The sequence below is a fragment of the Dermacentor albipictus genome, chromosome 4 (genome assembly GCF_038994185.2).
Source record: "Dermacentor albipictus isolate Rhodes 1998 colony chromosome 4, USDA_Dalb.pri_finalv2, whole genome shotgun sequence".
Taxonomy (NCBI): domain Eukaryota; kingdom Metazoa; phylum Arthropoda; class Arachnida; order Ixodida; family Ixodidae; genus Dermacentor; species Dermacentor albipictus.
In genome coordinates, this window is record NC_091824.1 from 172,030,465 (window position 1) to 172,050,059 (window position 19,595).

A 19,595-nucleotide genomic window follows, 5' to 3' on the forward strand; every position below is an offset into this window, starting at 1 on the left:
AGAAAGAAAGAAGGATAAAAAAAGGAAAAAAAGGTAACCTAAGCACACACACGCACGTACACACGAACTATTTCTGTGGGCACTGTCACGCAACCCGCAAAGGCATTCCTACTCTTACGCAGTGTCACCGTACAGTCCTGCGCCACACAGTGTACTGTCACAATTTGCCAGAAAGTCCCGTGTCTTTCAAGTATCGCAGCAGCGCCTTCATAGCGGATCGCGCTGATGTTCGCGTAGGCCAGGTTCCAAGGATCTTGTCTTCTGTCATTGGGCGCTTGTCCAGTTGGTCTAAGGTGGCTGAGAGGACAGTTCTTTGTAGGTTAAAACGAGAGCACTGACAAAGAAGATGCTCGATCGTTTCGTTGCACCCGCAGAAGTCACACAGTGGGCTGTTGGCCATTCCGATAAGGAAAGAGTAGGCATTTGAAAATGCTACTCCAAGCCATAGACGGATAAGAAGGGTGCAGTCACGTCGTGGAAGCTCGGACGGAATATGGAGCTGTAAATTAGGGTCCAGAGTATGGAGGCGTGCACTTGTGAAATCGGATGAATTCCACTGGGCTAATGTCAGGTCACGCGCAAGTGTGGCAAGTTTTTTCGCTGCGTCGGCTCTCGAAAGAGGAATGGCAACGCAGTTGACGCCGTCATGGGCAGATCGGGCAGCTGCGTCAGCTCGATCATTGCCATGTATGCCACAGTGACTAGGCAACCACTGATATATTATATCGTGTCCTTCGTCAACTAGTCGATGGTGGACTTCTCTGATTTCTGCGGCGAGCTGCTCATGTGATCCATGGCGCAGTGCTGAGAGTACACTCTGTAGGGCTGCCTTGGAATCACAGAAGATTGACCATGCCTGGGATGGTTCCTCCTTAATAAAATGAAGAGCCGCACGCAGGGCTACGAGTTCAGCAGCTGTCGTTGAGGATACATGTGACGTCTTTAGCTGTATCTTGACGGATCTTCTTGGTATCAGCACAGCGGCAGCTGCGCTTGCAGATGTAACTGAACCGTCGATGTAAACGTGTACGCGGCCACTGTGCACCTCATGTAAATGTTCTAACGTGGCCTGCTTAAGGGCAAACGAGGACATGTTGGCTTTCTTCATGATTCCTGGGATGGTGAGGCGTATGTCAGGTCTGTGCAGGCACCATAAAGGTAAGGATGGTCTTGCTGCAGGCATGTAGTTCGATGGCAATGAGGGGCGATTGGCATCAATTAAACGACTGAAGGTTGTGTGTGGCCTTTCTGTGGGTAGAGCGGCAAGATGGTGAGAAGGTAATCGGGCAACGTGCCGAATATGCGCCCTGAGAGCGTCGGTTGCCAAGTACGTTGATATTGGGTGATCTCGAGCTATGACGATCGTTGCGGCTGTAGACGCACACCTCGGAAGACCGAGACACGTCCTTAGGGCCTGAGCTTGTAGTCCCTGGAGTACACGCAGGTTTGTTTTGCAGGTGTTGCCAATCACAGGGAGGCTGTATCTTGCGAAGCCGAGGAACAAGGCGTTATACAGCTGCAGCATTGACCGCACCGAAGTGCCCCATGACTTTCCGCGGAGAAATTTGAGGAGATGTATTATTGTCAATAATCTCTTCTTCAGGTATGAAACATGCGGGCTCCATGATAGGTCTCGGTTAATAATTACCCCTAAAAAGCGGTGTTTTCGTGCATTTGCTACTGCTTGCCCATTGACCTTTACACTGTAACGCTTCATTTCCTTCCGAGTGAATGTAACAAGGCAGCATTTCTCTGAAGACAGCTCTAAGTTTTGTTTTCGCAAGTACAGAGATGTTATCGTAGCTGCCTTTTGCAGCCGTGCTCGTACCTGCAGCCGTGTTACGGCAGACGCCCAAATGCAGATATCGTCGGCATATATTGATACCTGAACTGTGTTGGGCAAGGATCGGACTAGGCCAACGAGCACTAGGTTGAAAAGCGTCGGGCTTAACACTCCGCCTTGTGGTACTCCACGGCACGTTTGGTGTTGAGTCGTGGCGCCATCCTCGGTCATCACGAAGAAATGCCTGTCGGTCAAATAACTGCACAGCCACTGAAAAGTGCGGCCACCGATTCCGGCTTCAGTAAGAGCATTTATAATGGCATAATGTGCTATATTATCATAGGCGCCTTTTATGTCTAGGAATAATGCACCAGTGAGTCGTTTCCGGCGTTTTTGATGCTGAACGAATGTAACCAAATCGATGACATTATCTATGGATGAGCGCCCACGCCGGAAGCCAGCCATAGCATCTGGGTACACGTTGTAACTTTCCAAGTACCATTCCAGGCGAGTCAAAATCATTCGTTCCATTATTTTCCCTATGCAGCTGGCCAGAGCGATGGGGCGGTACGATGACAGGTTTAACGGTGATTTGCCAGGTTTGAGAAGTGGAACCAAGCGGCTGCATTTCCAGTCACGTGGAACCAAACCGTTGCGCCAAGACTCGTTGTAATGGTTTAGTAGCATGAGTCGTGCTGTCTGCCCAAGATTAGCGAGCGCCGCATAGGTAACCCCGTCCGGGCCAGGTGACGAAGAGCGCCTGCAAGTCGCCAGTGCTGCTTCAAGCTCCTCCAGCGAAAAAAATACATCCATGCGGGAATCCCGTGGCACAGGAGTAGCACATGGTGTAATTGCGCGTTGGAACTGCAAGCTGGAAAGTCTTGAGCAAAATTCTTCAGCAATGTCAATTTCGCTGCGATCTTGGTGCAAAGCGAGGGCTTTGAAAGGGACACGCTGTTGTGGTGATACGCGAAGCCCACGCACGGTTCTCCATATTTGAGATAATCGCTGACGTGGATCCAAGGACTCACAGAAACGTTTCCATCTTTGAGATTGTAGTGCATCGATGCGACGTTGAATCTTCTTTTGCATCCGCCTTGCCTCTCGGAGATCATGGATGGATTTAGTTCTCCTGTATCTTCGTTCAGCCCGCCGGCGAATTGCTCGTAGTCGCTGCAGTTCTGCTTCAAATTCTGCATCTTACAAAGATGTGCAGCGACTCCTAGGAGCTTTTGTGAATGCGGACCCAGATCCGTACAAAATTTGTTTAAGTTAAGACAGTTATATAGCAAGATTTAGAGACATTAGATGATTATAAAACGTAAATGCAGATATTACATGCAGTTCGTCCACACGGCCAGCTCTTACATAGTCGAAGACGTGATGTTCTAACCTTAAGGTCAAAGGAAAGCAGCTGTACTGAAATGCGCTTACCTTATGACGGAAGAAATCTGCGCGGGAAAGCTTTGCAAATGACTCTCACACAACGGAACCAAAGCTAGTAAATAAACAAGGAAACATCACAGGCACTTTCGTATGGCCTGCATAGCTCACCTCACGTCTCTTTGCTGCCGCAGGCTAAGTTTAAAAGCATCTTCACATAAATTTCTTTGGCAGCGCTTAGCAGCGAAACGCTGCGCGGCCCCCACCAGATGGCACCACCTCCCCCCCCCCCCCCCCCCCTTTCCAAGAGCAAAGCAGCGGCTCGGACTTTGCAGCGTAGCCTCCCCAGTGCAAAAGCATCGGGCAGCGAAAAGGGTCACGTTCTTGCTTCTCCGCACTTTTCGCCGGGTGAGCGTCGTAAGTCATTAGCCAGTTGCCGTCGTCGTGAACGCACGACTCCTCGCCGTTCGCGCAGAGCCAGAACACACAGCGGGGGATGGCGAAGTGGCTTGGCAAAAGAAGCGGGCGTGCTCGCTCGAAAAACAACGCAGCAATCAGGGCTCCGAGCAGCAAGCAACGCCCTGGCTTTTCATTTGGAGGTGAGGCGCGCAAGCGGGCTCTTAGGCTTAATCGCGTCGACGTGCGCGGTGTGCTTGCACCGCCTAAGAAGGAAGGGGCCCGCCCGGAGTCGAAGCTGCCACTGGGCGCACTTTTCAAGCCGGTGCGAGACGACGGCCGGGTGTGCGAAGAAACGGCGCTGCTCTTCACGCCGGCGCTACGTGAGCCGCAAGCGGACCAGGACGGTCGGCGCACTTGCGTGCAGCGCCCAGTTCCGCGCTGGGCACCAGTGGTGAGCTGCCAATGGTTGGCAAAAACGGGATCTCACACGAGTCGAAATGTGCAGCGACATTTCAGTGATACCTATTGAAACCTGATATACATTTGTGAAAAGCATACCGCAAATATGCAAGCAAGGGTTATGCGCCTGTCTCTCGAATGAACAAAGCACGTCAATCCACATGCTCTGTTATGTTTTAGGGCAACTTTGCCGTTAGAGTTTGACGTTAATACTACACCATGGCAAAGCCCTTCAACGAACACACAGTGACCAATTCCAAGTTGGCCGTGGAACGCCAATTCAGCATACTATTTATTGTCACTACAATCTGATGCCGCACAGTTTATCACAAAGAGAATTTAGAAGATCACCTTCCGCGTACGTCGCGAAAGCGCACCTGGGTAAGACCATTGGTGGCAAATTCAACCGACGTGTCTTCTCTGATGTCACTTCTGGTGATTCGCTGTTGTGAATCAACCGGGAGAGGGTGATCCAAGTCTTCCTTCTGTTTACATACATACATACATATATATATATATATATATATATATATATATATATATATATACAGTATATATATATATATATATATATATATATATATATATATATATATATATATATATATATATTAACTCAAATTTCAGTTAAATGAAATTCTAAATGCAGAATTCTTCTCAACAGCACGCCATTTGAAGCATGCAGACTTTTCGCAGAAAGCTCGATGGTCGGCACCATGTTTCCGGCCGGGCTCTGGAGGAGCGCATTAGTAGATTCAGCAGAATGCACGCACGAGATAGCCACGCTTGACTGCTCCTTACATCACGGCGCTTACCCATTAAGGGGGCTTGGCCAAGAAGGCGGTGGCTAACCGTAAGAGGAGAGAAAAATACTTGGTAGAAAAGTAAAGCTAGCAGTCACAATCTTCATTTTAATTGCGTAACCTAATACATCAAACACTCGGGAGAATGGTTATCATGTACTAGCAAAAGTGTTTAATGCAGAAGCATGCACAACGGGATGTCACATTCTCACGAACTGCTTCATACTGGAAAAACCTGGCGCACATTACGTGGTTATAAGGGCACACTTACACCCAGGGCACCACGGACGTTGCGTGGGAAGTGGCTGGGTACGGAAGTCGGAGTTAATACTTGATCTCTTCACGAATTAGGTACGTGGCTATCAGTCGGACAGAACTGACGTTATTCCTTTTTATTTTAAAGCTACATTTTAGTCAATGAACTCATTGGGCTTGCGTAGAGCATATTTTCTCACACCAGAATAGTTAGAGACGGATCAGTACATTGCGTTTGGTGCCCTAAGAGCTAAGGGGCGTGCCCGCTGAGCACTGCACGCAACTGGTGGTGCGCACAGCGTGCGTGGAGACGACGCGCTCTGGGCGCGTCAGCACTGTCGCCCAAGGTGGCGACAAGGAGAATTACCCCACGTGGTGACGAGGCGATCCCGAGGGGTGCCCTGATGTTCCCTCTCCTTGTTCCAAATGTAGCTCTTAATTTTTTATCATCACCCCCATTTACTTATTTGCTATGGCATCTGTTCTTTTTTCGACTGTGGCATGACATTCGCGCGAGTTTTGCGACACAGCCGGGCCTCACCTGTGTCAACCGGGGCTTGGACTCGGAAAGAAAAAGAAACAGATGACCAGTCATGACGACGGTACCGCTAGAGCCGTAGCTGCTGTTGCCGCTCCTGCTGCTTCTTTATTGTGACTCGATAAAAGCGTGCACAGTTGCACACGCTTGAGGTAGCAACAGCGAATCAGAGGCGAAATAGGAGAGTTGCTCGCAAAGAAGAACGATATGCGATTTGCTCTCGCTTTGATTTACACGTCATCAGTTATCATGCATATAATGAGGGCCAATCACAAATTGTTCTAACGTGCAAGTAGCTTAGGACGATCGGCCGCTTGTTCGACGGTGCTGCCGACTCGCCTTTTTCCTATGCTGCACGCTTTTCATGGGCAGTGTTCTGTTGCAGTAGAAATGTCGCGCAGCTAGAACGAAATCTCGCGAGCTGTCTTTTTTTATTTAGTTTTTTTATTTAGTTTTTAGGGGAAGGGGACCTAAAAAACCAACTGGCTATCAGCCTCCTTCAATTGCTACAGCTTCGGTCTGCTCGGTACGGCGCCGAAACGCTAGCAGGTGCGCTCAAACGCGAAGTCGGTTGTGAACGGACCTCCCATACCCCCGCATGCTCACTGGAGAAAGCTTGATATATTTAATTTTTGTTTAACAAACGAGTGCGGTATAGGTCTAGTTGTCTGAGTAATATGCCAAAGAAATCAGCGCATCAACAGGACCATACGGCGCCTGCGTCGTTTTGTCTCTGAGTGGTTTTGTTGCTTTCTTTGTTACATTTCTGGTGTCACTCAGTAGCTGCAATAGTATTTGACCAAGTTCAACGACAATTAAAATACGCACGCACGAACACACACGCAAGCGCACACACACATATATATTCACACACGCAAGCGCACAAAAACGAGCACGTGCACACACGTGCAGTCAAGCCCAAATGAGCGCACCGCTGCGTCATCAGTTTTGAGACCTCGCGCTTAGGAACGAGGACGGAGATTTCATTTTGACACTCATTTAGTCTTCGCTTACAGAGCGAAGTTTTCTTCGGAGAAAGTAAGGGGACTCGCAGGTTCCATACGCAATGACAGTTTTTCTTATCGAACAGGATTTCTCCAACTTGCTCAAGAAAGCTTACGCGAAGATTAGACAGATGAATAAATGTTTTGAATACTACATAGCAGAACGCCCAAAACCCGGGAGGGTGCAGTCCTATATACAGGCTCAGCGAGCTCCTTAGCACTAATGGCGAAAATTGGGCGTCAGGGAAGATAATTAACTACTTGGAGAGAGAGAGAGAGAGAGAGAGAGGGCTCTTTATTAGAAGAACAGAGAATTTTGCCGGCGCGTATATAACCGCTGGCATGCTACTCTGTATAGGGATGGGGAATGGGATTAAAAGATTCCAGAAAAGAGTGGGAGAAAAAAAAAAGGATAAAAATAAATATGAAATGTCCGAGTGGACCTGATACTAATTTTTACACGTGACATGGCGGGTTAATTTAGGCTTTTGTATGAGAAGGATGCAATTTTTAAAGTTTTCCTATTTGACCAATTTCTGTCAGGTATTTGAACAATAAATCCAAAACCCGTCGCTGTTTTGAAGGGCCGGGCATTGGACCTAAGATGCTCGGTAATGTTAACGGTTCGTGGCGAATCATGTCCATTTGGTGCTCAAAAAATTGTCTCTCGTCGCGGTACGCGGGGCATTCTAGTAATATGTGCTCAATTGTCTCTAAGTTGCGACAGTTATCACAGTATGGGTTAGTGGTAAGTCCTATGCGGTACAGATAATTGTTCGTATATGCCACGTTCAGTCGAAGACGATGGTACAATGTCTCTAAGTGTCGAGGAAGTGGTCGTGGAATTTTCGGTCTCATTTCTGGGTCAATGTAACGTAGGAAGTTATCTTGGTGAAGCGGCAGATTCAAGATGCGGTTTTTTTCTTGATAGGCATATTTTTTTGCCATGGCTGAAGCGTCGGCTTTTGTAAAATATGTTCTTCTGAACTTGCGGTATTGGAGTCCATTTCTGGCAGCTTCGTCCGCTCTTTCATTTCCCGAAATGCCGGCATGGCCAGGTATCCACTGGAACTTTATGCAATGCCCAGCAATCTTAGCCCTGTGGTGAAGATAAGCAATGTCAAATGCTGCTGGTTGATTATTGCAACGCTTGTGCCTGTTCCATATACTTTGTAGGGCTGCTTTTGAGTCAGTGAATATCACCCATGTCTTTGTCGGCTGCTGTCGAAGTATATACACAAGGGCCTCCTTAATGCCATAGAGCTCCGCTGAAGTAGATGATGTCGCTCGCTCAAGACGAAACGAGAATTGTTGTCCTGTAGAGGGAACAAAAAGTCCACATGATGAATGATGTGGAGTTGTAGAGCCATCTGTGAAAATGTGCGTTGCGGCTGCGTATTCTTTGTGCATATATTCTAAAGCTATCTGATAGGTCGCTGCTTGAGGCATTTTCTTTTTCGCACTGATTCCAGGTATGTATGGCACGATTTCCAGTGGGGACAGTGTCCATGGTGAAACGTTTCGCGGCATAATTTGTGACGCCTGAGCAGGAATCGAAATAGATATGCTTCCGACGGCCTGCCCAAAGCTAGATGTAGCACGGGTTCTGGAAATATCCTTTAAAAAGTGAGTCTTTGTATGAATGACGTGGCGGAGGTGTATCCGAAGTGTCTCCTGCGAACATAGCACTTCCAGAGGCAGGCATCCAGCTTCTGCTACAGTCCCTGAGCGGCACGACCCCTTCGGAAGGCCAAGACATACGCGAAGGCAGTTGTTTCGTGCTGCCTCAAGTTTTCTCTTGCTTGTGGGAGATATTTTGTGCAGGATCGGGAGGTAATATCGGAGTGTTCCATCGACGTAGGCCTTATGGAGGAGCACCATTGATCGACAGGTGCTGCCCCACTGTGATCCGGCTAGAAATCGGAATACGTGGGACGCCGAGGAAATCTTCTCACTCAGTTTTTTCACTTGGGGCGACCATGTGAGGTTCCTGTCGATCGTCACTCCAAGAAACCTTTGCGTCTTGACGTATGGAAGGGCGCGACCACCCAACACTAGTGGGTATTTTTCCATACACCTCCGCGTGAAAGCCATGGCAACGCTTTTGTCGGGGGACAATTTCAGACCCCTTGGATTTAGGTAGGCCGATATATTTGCTAGCGCTCTCTGGAGGCGTTGTTGGGTGGTACTGCGGGAACGCGCCGCACTCCAAATGCAGATGTCGTCCGCATACAGTGTGATTTTGACACCAGGGGGCAGGTTTCTTTTCAGATGGATGAGGACTAAATTAAATAATACCGGGCTTAACACAGCTCCTTGTGGCACTCCCTTCTCGACGGCATAAAGCGCCGTGGGGCCATCCGGGGTACACATGAAAAGTTGACGTCCTTGAAGATAGTCTGCAATCCATGCGTAGAGCCGCCCTCCAAGACCAAGGGTTTCCAAAGCGTCAAGTATTGCTGTATGATAGACCGAATCATATGCTGCCTTAATGTCTAAAAATAATGCAGTAGGTATGTTGCCAGAGACCAATTCTTCTTCAATAGATGAGACCAAGGCAATGACATTATCAATTGCGGATCTATTTTGCCGGAAGCCATTCATTTCCTCCGGGTAAACTTTTGCAGTTTCCAGAAACCAATTTAGTCGTTTGTAGATCATTTTTTCGAATAGCTTTCCTACGCAGCTAAGCAGAGATATGGGTCTGAAGGAGGCGTAATTTGTTGGCTGCTTCGATGGTTTCAATATAGGAATGACTTTCGCAAGCTTCCATTCCGTAGGAACCACCCCAGTTATCCATGAGGCGTTGTAGTACTCCAGAAGGCGTAGGCGAGATGTGTGACATAGATTTGCGAGTGCTTCATAACTCACGCCGTCATGGCCAGGTGATGATCGCTTGTTTACGTCGCTGATTGCTGCCGTAAGCTCTTCGATGGTGAATGGTAATTCTAAGTCAGGAAGGGTAGCTCGAGGTGGACTAGGCTGACGACTTGCAATTTGCCGCAAAGGTTGTGCCCCGTTGGAAAGGAGCCTGCAGTACTGCTCTGCCACCTCTTTCAGGGATGCGCGCTCATGTAATGAGAGGGCGATAAAAGGATAAAGCTGTTGCGGCTCTTTGCGAATGCCTCTGACGACTCTCCAGATTTTGCTCAGCGGTTGTCGTATGTCCAGTGTCCCACAAAAGTCCCTCCACCTTTTTCGGTCCAGTTTGGTGAGGTAACGTCGTATATGTCTTTGTGCCCGTCGACAAGTCCTGAGGTCTTCGATATTCTTAGTACGTAGAGCCTTCCTTTCGGCACGCCTTCGAATTGCACATAACCTTTCAAATTCCTCGTCGTTTGTTGGTACATTACAATGCTTAGTGGCAGAGCGGGTACTTTGTTTGAGGCAATGAGCTATTGTCGGTATTATTTCTGTATTCGTAGTCGAGGCTGTGATTCCTTTGTCTACGGCTGCTGTGTAAGCTTCCCAGTCTACCGACTTCAGTTTCACTTTTCTGGGCGACGTCCGAAAATGAAGGGCAGAGATTAGGATCGGGTAGTGATCACTACCTCGAGTCTCGAAATCTGTACACCATCCGAACATAGGGGCCATTTGACTTGATACGAATGTGACGTCAATGCAGCTAACAGTCGTCGGATTTTTCAGGTATGTTATGCTGCCATCGTTCAAGGGCTCTATATTGTATTTTGCAAAAAGCTTCGCCAGCTTGGCACCCCGAGCACATGTATGTGAACTGCCCCAGATCTCGTTATGTGCGTTGAAATCGCCACAAATAATATGTGGAGACTGAGTGTTTGTCAACAAGTTTTCCAATCTGGTCACGTCGAAAGGTGATCCTGGTTCCAAGTAGACGCCGATCAGGGTAAACACTTTGGATGCAATCACTGTGGTTGCGCAAATATATTCGTTTTTGTCATGTGGAGTTACGTCAATCGCAGAGGCAGGTATGTCGTTGCGAAATCCAACGAGCAGTCGGCTAATTCCATTTTGTCGCCTTGAATGATGAAAATAATACCCCTTTATCCTAAAGTGCTCGTCGACGCGAGACTCAGAAATGACTAAAAAAGGGAATCGGTACACTCGCGTAAGATGCTTAAAGTCTGCTAACTTCGAGCGCAATCCGCGAGCGTTCCACTGGAATATAGTACATGTGCGGAAGTGTTTGTTGGTGGACACCGCTTGTGAGACGATTGTTGGCGAAGCCATCGTTGCTACTGCGAAGAATCACGGCTTTGCGCCGTGAAAGAAGACGACACTAGCGGTTCCAAAGCCAGGACGGCCTCTACTTCAGGGATGCTCTTAAACGATGGGCTGGCGCGGAGAATAGCCTTGATTGCGGCGAACATCATGGGAATCAGCATACTTGATATCTCATTTGCAGTGATACCATCTAACACCCTTTCTTGGTTCTTCCTGTTCTTCTGCTGCGATCTTGAGGACACTTGTTGCTGTCGTAGGGTTGAGGTTATATCACTTGAGGGCTTTGATGGATTCGTTGCAGTTGAAGGCCTTTGCTGGTTTTCTTTCACGACTGAGGCGTAGGACTTTTTCAAAGCCGTGTCGCTGCGCTGCACCGTGTCGCGTTGATTTTGGTTTGTAGATGTATACATCACATCCGGATTCGGTGGTGGTTCTCGTCGTTTACGTACTTTTCCTTGGATTTGCTCCATCGTCCGTGCAAGAGTGGCTGATTTCTTTTTAGGACACCCTCCGTATGACGCAGCATGCTCAGCTCCACAGTTGGCACACCGAGGCTGGGAACGTGACGTACACTCCTTATGCGTATGTGGACCAGCGCATATCTTGCAGCGGATGGGGCCTTTACAATATTTCGCTATATGTCCGTGTCTTTGACATCTGAAACATTGAGTAGCAGACCCCATGTATTCCGTCATGGGATAACTGCAGAATCCAAGCGACACTCGGTTGGGTAAAGGGGCGTCCTTAGAAAATTCCAGGATGACCGAGCGTCTTCGGATTTCCGTTACTACGCCATCTTCGTTAGGGACGTAGAAAACTTGCCTTTTAGCAGATATGACTCCTTGTTCGCTCAAATACTCCTTGAGGTCGTCATCTGAGTATTCGACAGGAACGTCCTGTATCCTCCCGTACGTGGCAGAGTAGGAGTATGGAACTCGAGCTTCTACAGGAATACCCGATAGATCTGTCACTGTGAGGAGACGATTGGCTGCGGGAAGTGTAGACACTGTCACCAAGAGGCTTCCATCCTTGTTGAGACGATGGCTGAGTAGCTTTTCTTGGGCTGTTGTCACGACCGCTGAAGCCAGAAGATTTGGGTTTACTCTCCATAAGCTGCTGTCAGGCTGAGTGGGCTTGAATATAACAGGAACACCTGCGGCTCTTTTCTTTTTGTAAGAGACAAGAGTGAAGGCTGTCTGATCCATCTCTTCGTTGTCTCCTGCAGATTCTCTTGTGTCGATGTCATCTTCACGTAGCCTTTTCCTTGCTTGCTCTTCCTCTCCGTGGTCTACAGAAGCAACGTGCTGACCTGATTGCTGATTGCTTGCGACGGACGCCATCAGAGCATCACGAAGGGCGGCCGACGGCGGAGGCTCGCCTCGCTGCTTCGGTCCGGGGCGCTTCGGGAGCCGCTTGCTGTGCTTCTCTCGCAGGACGGTGACCCCCAGACCGGCGTTCGGTGACAGAGAGGCACAAAGAGTAAAAATGAGCTCTACACTGGCTAAAAAAGACTTAAAGTTACAGACGGGCGTTCGGAAGCGAGCCTATCACTCGTCGTCTTCCTACTTGGAGAGACACGTGTTAATCTCATATACTTGTGTGTGCTGCCAGTTTTCTGCGATAGCAATGTCTTCGGCGAGTTAAATGCTTCAATGCACTTAAGCTCCCTATTGATTGAAAAACAATGTCTACATGTGGAGACTCGAGACGTCCATAGAGAAGATGAATTCGACGACTTCACCATCTCCGACGGTCCCTCATCTTTATTCTATCGCTAAATCTGTGTAATTTAGGCTTTACAGGAGCGAACTCATTAAAGGCCGCCGACAAGATATATTGGAATTGGGTCATGCAAGCATGTCAGACTTTGGAGCTTGTACGTAATTAATGCGGATTCAAGTTTGGCTCTTGTCCACGCTTAAAAAAAAATACTAACGAAGGAAGAATCACCTGCTCTCTGTCATAAAGAAAGCGAGAGACAGGCCTTTGTGACGACCCAAACTGACAAAGGCGCGGCGCGTATTGTTATCAAAATAACGCATCCACCCTTATTCATCAACTCTGCCTGTAAGTGGAAAAAAATATACGGAGGGTAGGACGGCGGCTCGTCGTGCTTGCATATGAAAGGAACGAAAGCTGTAGTGGCGTAATGGAAACAACTTGTAAGCGGGATATGAGAGCGCGAGAGCCATTGAAATCCAGAGATAAGAAATTACCTTTTCTCCTTTGATATGCAAATTGACAGACCACTCAAAAGAGAGCGATTCTTTTATCCAAAGTTTGCGCCTAGCTCTACTCTGCGCCAAAAGCTTCCAGCCTGCCTCCACTCTCGTCGCTGGACCTCGAGTGGTGCACGGTCGCCGGCAAACACGCGCAGCGCCGCCACCGGCAAAGCCAGGCGTTGCTCGCGACAAGTTCAGCGGCGCGATGTGCGAAATGCCAGTCGTGCTGTGGAAATTATGCCAGCCAGCTTTTTGGCCATGTTGCTACTCTTCGGAAAGGATAATCAATAGCGAAGACCTACAGCCGCTGCTCACACAGGCTAGACTTCAACGCCGGCACGTTTCAAAGTGGATTAGGAGACGCTCTCAAGATATTTTCAATGCGGCAGTTGAAAATTGGGGGGGACAACGTTGACGACACTAGGATCCTCTTTCCGTAACGTTGACTAATAGTTGTACGACTAGAAAATTTGAAGAGATGCTGCTAAAGCAGGAAGCAATGGACACACGGCTGCTGTCTTTGTCCGCTGAGTGAATGTTTCTGCTTCCAACGGCAGCTCCTATCAAAACACAGCTGTGGGCATGTTAAACACAACTGGTAAAACATGTCTGAATATCGTGTCATTAGTTATTTTTCCAACATTACTAGGATACAAATTTTTCCGACTGTCCGCACGACTTAGTCAAGGGATGTCATTGGGTGATCTGTCTCATGGCCTTGCCTTGCGTCCTCAGGAAGCGCTCAGTGTGATATCACGGCCTTTGATAAAGATAGGAAATACTGGCGCGTAATTTATCAGGTGGAAAATTCAAGTGGCTGCAAAAAATTATCTCTCCTCCATTCTTTATTTATATGACCGGGTTTGTTTCATTTATTTTCTCGTGCAAATCATGGTCCATTCAAAAGCTTGGTGCGCTTGTAATTCTCGTATACGTACGACCCTGCCACCAAGGTATTGCCCTAGAAGAGGTAAAACTATCACTTTCAAAAAGCTTTATTATTTAACTGGAGCGAAATATAAGATCACTATTAAGGCGCCTGAGGTTTATTGACAGCGCACTACTCTAGCGAAGACGTTTTAGAATAAAAACTGAAATTAAACAGCGTGAAGAAAGTTGGGAGAACTGTCCCTGTATGCTAGCGTCTGTAACAGTAACGATGAGTTCGCAGCAATTTCAACTGTGAAAAATCGAAAGAGAAGAAATCGGGGGGCTAAGCTTAGGTTTTGCTATAACTAGAACGCCCTCACAAAGCGATTATAATGTGAAAGAAAACTACAGCGTAAGTTCGTCCACCCGTCCGAACGTCAACAGCATTGCTTGTTCTGCCACAGCTAATCACTTCATACCTCAACCTTCCTGTGAACCTCTACTTTGTTTTGGATCCCAAGTAAACAACTTACGCTCCCATTTTGGATTGTACTGAAAGCTAAATTACCTAACATAGCCAAACAAAGAAACAAGTAAGCTTGTCAGCAGTAATCACACTCTGCGCTCGCGTTTCTATGGACAAGGCAATCGAACAATTTATATCGTGGAAAGTTGCAATGCTCTAAGCGTTTCTAGCTGCCTCGCAATAAATGAAAAACGCTAGAGCATGCGGTCTCCCGAACTGCGGCAACGTGAAGCAATATTACGTCAGAGAGCTCAAACAACGCATGCACCTAATAACCGCCGGCTGTATTTTTCATGGCCGGGCTCTTAGACTGCCAGGCCACCCGAGGGGAATATTTCGCTCAGCAGTCATCGCACGGGAGTTTCTCTCCATTTCGCGCCGCAGAGTCTGCCAGTCGGCGTACGCTATAAAAATGAAACTCCGGCGGTCTGCACAACCACTCTCCGCGAGCACAAACGAACAATTATTTTACGGGGCAGCCTAGCTTCCTGCACCGCGCTGTTGACACAGGCACGCAACCCTGGCTGGCGACTTGTGCGACTCGTGAGCCAAGACTCCGGTGTGCGGCCGGGGGTTCCTCGACAGCGTGCATGAATCAAATTCCGGCCAGAAATGGGCAAGTGGCACGAGGGTACGACGAGGCACCGCCGAGCGCGCGCTGCCGGCGGCAAGGAAGGGCCTCTGCAAACTTTCACCACGCCAGTCGCCCGAACGATGATGGCGGCAGCCGCGGGCGACGCAAGACGAATGCCTCGGGACGAACGGAGCCAGCGCGGCGCGCTGCTATATGCGCGCTCACTGGGCGGCTCCCTTGATTACGGCCACAGTAAATCAGGCCCGCGGGCTAGACAGCCTGCCGCCCTCGTGGCGCAAGAGCGCGTGGCTCCATCTTCCTTCACTCTCGGCGAAGCAACGAGAGAGCGCCATCACGGTGCCCGCAAGAACGCTATCGCTCTTCGGGATTCGCCGGGGGCTGTTCATTGGGCGATATGTACCGTCGACATAAGCTGGAACTCCAACCACTAAAAATGAACCAGAATGCATTTGCTTCTTCTTCCCTTTCCTCTGTGCTCTTGTGTGACACTACCGTATTTCGGGCTCAAGAAACACTGTGCTCGGACTATTTAGCTCGTTCAGGGACTGCCTTTACGGAGCAGTACCCCATGTCGCACCCTCTAGTAATCAGAGCTAAATGGTGCTCTTAGCAATGCCAGCAAGCGGTACGACGGTTCACGGATGAGTTCGATACACGGAAGCTCTAAGAGAACCGTATTCGAATTTGCGAGACAGTCTACTCGCTATAGTGTTTTCGATAAACTGACACCGCCCCGTTCGAGATTGTGTAGGTACGCCACCAAATATGGCCGGCAAATGACGATGGATTCTTAAAAAAACAAAAATATTTGTGTACTCGGTTCCGCCTCTCAATTTTCACGCACCGTGTACCGAGGATTCTGGCGCCGTTCTCCCCTAATAGCCTGAAATTATCTCCTAGCTCCCTAGTCTGACTTCAACGGTCTTGTAGGAGTACACGGTATTTGTGCAGCCTAACGCCGGATATCACGTTACTGTGCCAGGTTGCTTGAATATCAGCGTCCAATTACAATGGAAGATCCACAGCAGTTCGCAACTATACTGCGTCAGAGCACCTTCCTGTGCCGGAGTGCAGTCACCTTAGCTCAGCATTTGGAACACTGATGATTTAGCCAGAACAGGCAGAAATCTTCCATGCTCAAAATAATAAGAACGTACCGGAATTTCATCCTCCGCACTGGCGCCCATCGTCAACTTTTTCAAACAGCGCAATAGGATATACTGCAAACCTAATATTTTTTGGTGCGCCACACCAGCACCTAGACGCAGTGTGGAGAATTGATTAATCGTGTATGAAAATTTTCAAGTGAAAGCTTTCATGGCCGCGAAATTGCGATTTCCACGTGCCGGTGCTCCGAGGAGGCACATGACGTCACAACGCGCGCCTCCCTACGGATATTTCTTTCGCTCTAGCTCTCTAGTCACTACTGCGCATGCGCCACTAGTAGCACCGAGCCACAGGTGTTCCGCCGCTGCGCATGGCCGCACTTTTCCGCCACCGCCGTTTCGTATGACGTGACACCGAATTCCTCATCGTTGCACTCGCCTCCACTCGCTTCGCCAGCTGCGTCGCATGCCTGATAACATGACGGAGGATTGAAAAGGAGAGCTCGCGTGCGCCGCAACCCGCGGTGGGAAACTCACCGGCTTCGGTGGTAGAGGTAATTGGCGCCATCTATGAAGAGGGCGAAGCCGAAAATCCGTTTTCCTTGCATGGCCTCGTAGATCATCGCGTGCACGCGCACCGATCCAAGTGGCCGATTCCCCCCCCCCCCAACTCCTTTACCCTCGCCCTCCCTCGTGACTCCCTCGCAACTTCCTCACCTTCGACTGTCACCGCGCGCGCGCCGTGCGGTCCCGCCGGCCCGGCGCCAGCTTAGCCCGCTGCATGACGTTTCATGTTTTGTTATCTGCTGTTATCAGGAAGCATGCGCTGCTGTGCATTGACCGGCGTGCGTAGTTTCGAAGGTTCGTGGTCCTCGGTAGCTGTCCGCTTGTGCTCCGCGATGTTTCAACCGTTTCACGACTCGTACCACTCGTGCACCGTGCAGTGGTGCACGAATACCTCAAAAACAAGCCCTGCAAGGTTGTTCCGGGTGCCTAAAGACAACAGGTGAGCGTGCAGACTCCAGGACTCCAGTACATGTTTATGTTTATGCGGACGATATCGCATTTTTACACCCGCAAATAATATACATTCACTACAACAGTCGCTGCAAAATTACTTAGGAATGCTGGAGACATGGATAGAGGGTTTATGTATGTCATTAAATATTAGCAAATGTACGGTCTCAGTATTACCATTAACTGCACAGGTACATATATCTTTACAATACCGACAGGAAGTTATTCCTCAAGTTGATGAAGTCAAGTACCTTGGTTGTTTTTACGGTGGCAAACTCACCTGGCACCGTCACATTGAACATATTAAAACAAAGGTAGAATGTGCCGTAGCTATGCTCCGCCGGCTCAGCCACCGCCACTCTGGACTACGCAGGGATACCTTAATGATGATTGATAAGATGTATGTTCGGCCCATATTAGAATTCCGGTGGCCCCGCCTACAAAATTAAACCTTCATACTTTTAGAAAGAGAAGTTCCACGGTCATGTCTCGGGTTACCTAGATTTGTTGCCAACGCTGTTCTATATCAGGAGGCTCATATACCCACCCTAGATTGCAGATTCCGCATGCTTACGGTTCAGACAATTTTAAACTTTATTACTTTTTAAAAATACGTACGCAATATAGATTTATCACTGAACCGTCTGAGTTTTTTCAACTATCCTGGTCGAGATTCCACCATCCTCAAATAATATTTGTGCGAGCACAGTTACGAAAATGGGATGTCTCCGTACGCCAAGTTTGCCATTCAAATGATGCCTTGCCAGACCTCAAAATTGAGTTCGAGGACGTATTCCCAAATCGTGCTAAACTATTACCAAGGCGAGATTTAATAAATATCTTACACGGCCACCTACACCAGCTAACCACTGACAATGTAATAGCTACTGACGCTTCTGTGTGCAATGAGAAGGCAGGAGTGGGGATCTTCTCTGAATCTCTTCAATGGTCTTACTCCCTTCACCTTCCCGACTTCACACCTATATTTCAAGCAGAATTATTAGCGATCATATCAGCATTACGAAAACTCCCCCAAGAGGACCTATTAGCAGTCATTGTGACCGACTCGCTATCTGTATAAATAATACACAGCACTAACTGCATCTGTAAATTCAAGAATTCAGAGAACATTTCGTTCAATGGTACCTCCGTACTTAAAGTATGTTTGCTTTGGGTATCGGGAAATCATGGGTTGCACTTAAATGAAATGGCTGATTCACTCGCACGAGCATCCCTCAACGGCCCTATCCCATCTGTTTTGCCGACAGCAGCTTATGTCACCACGGCTAGGTACAGAAATTTCGCTATATCTCAAAACTCAGCAATATCCATGCTAACACCGCCTGCTACCATCTTGAATTCTACCATCTGAATTCTACCATCTCGGCTTCCCATGGAATAATAATTGGCGTCCTTCAAGGCAATTGGCAGTTTCCTTTACAAAATTGAGGTGTCGTATACCTTCTCGAAATTTTTACTTACACAGGTCTGGTCTCGCAATGTCCCCTTTATGTTTTTTTTGCAGTGCACCGGAAACTATAGAACGTTATTTTCTCTCGTGCCGCCGCTTTGTAAGACAAATAAAACTATTAGAATACTCATTTACCAAACTTGGGCTATCGCTAACCTCGCCAACCATTCTTTCTTTTGGGGCGACTTCACTGGGATCCAGCCAGAGGGATGCTTTTCTTGCAGTTTACAATTTTATTAGAGATAGAAAATGAGTACCCTGCTGAATTTATAAAAAAAATATCAATAATTTCAAAAATTTCAATTCTTTACGTTAACTTATTTTATCAAAATTCTTAACAATCTTTCATTACACTTCTAAATTGCAGTTCTATCGTCCCACGCTCCACTATTCAAATATAGTTTCGCTTTACTTCTAAGCATAAAGAAAACTGCCTACTTTTCGGCCAATCCCCCATAGAGCGTACTCGCCACTGTTAAGGATATCATACAAGACAAGGTCAGTTATGGATAAACCAGACCTATGAAGGTAAAAATTTAGGCGGGAAACTCTACAGCGGAGGCTTGATAACGTCACCTCGCATTGGCGCGAAAGACATTTCTTTATGTTCCATCGAAATTTTAGGTGTCGAAAATCGTTTGCGGAAAGCATGGATGATTCATTACAATTCAACTATCAAAGGCGTTTAAGCCTAGCTGTTCTTTTAAAAGCGAAATCAGGCAAACATTTAAGACCACATCATTTAGTGATGACGATGCGAACGAGTCAGCTGATTCATTTAAAAAGATTCCACTGTGTCCGGGGACCGAGACAAAGCGGACTTCAGACAAATTGTTTGGGACGAGAGTCGAACTTATACTCAACAGGTGTGACCAATTATTAGAAGTAAATGTGTACAGACCGAAACGTGTCTGTAACAATTATTACTTCAGATTTCTGTGGACCCAATTTTCGAATGGCC

At 48.0% G+C, this 19,595-nt stretch overlaps 2 protein-coding genes across 2 annotated transcripts in view; one reads left to right on the plus strand and one right to left on the minus strand.

The window, feature by feature from the left end:
• bru3 (bruno 3) overlaps window positions 1-19,595 on the minus strand; it is a 1,518,741-nt gene that overhangs the window by 470,033 nt on the left and 1,029,113 nt on the right. The window lies entirely within an intron of this gene.
• Window positions 3,815-19,595, plus strand: part of LOC135913985 (uncharacterized) — a 62,351-nt gene continuing 46,570 nt past the window's right edge. The window contains exon 1 of the mRNA XM_065446685.2: window positions 3,815-4,016. The gene's annotated coding sequence lies outside the window, so the exon portion shown is untranslated. The remainder of the gene's footprint in view (window positions 4,017-19,595) is intronic.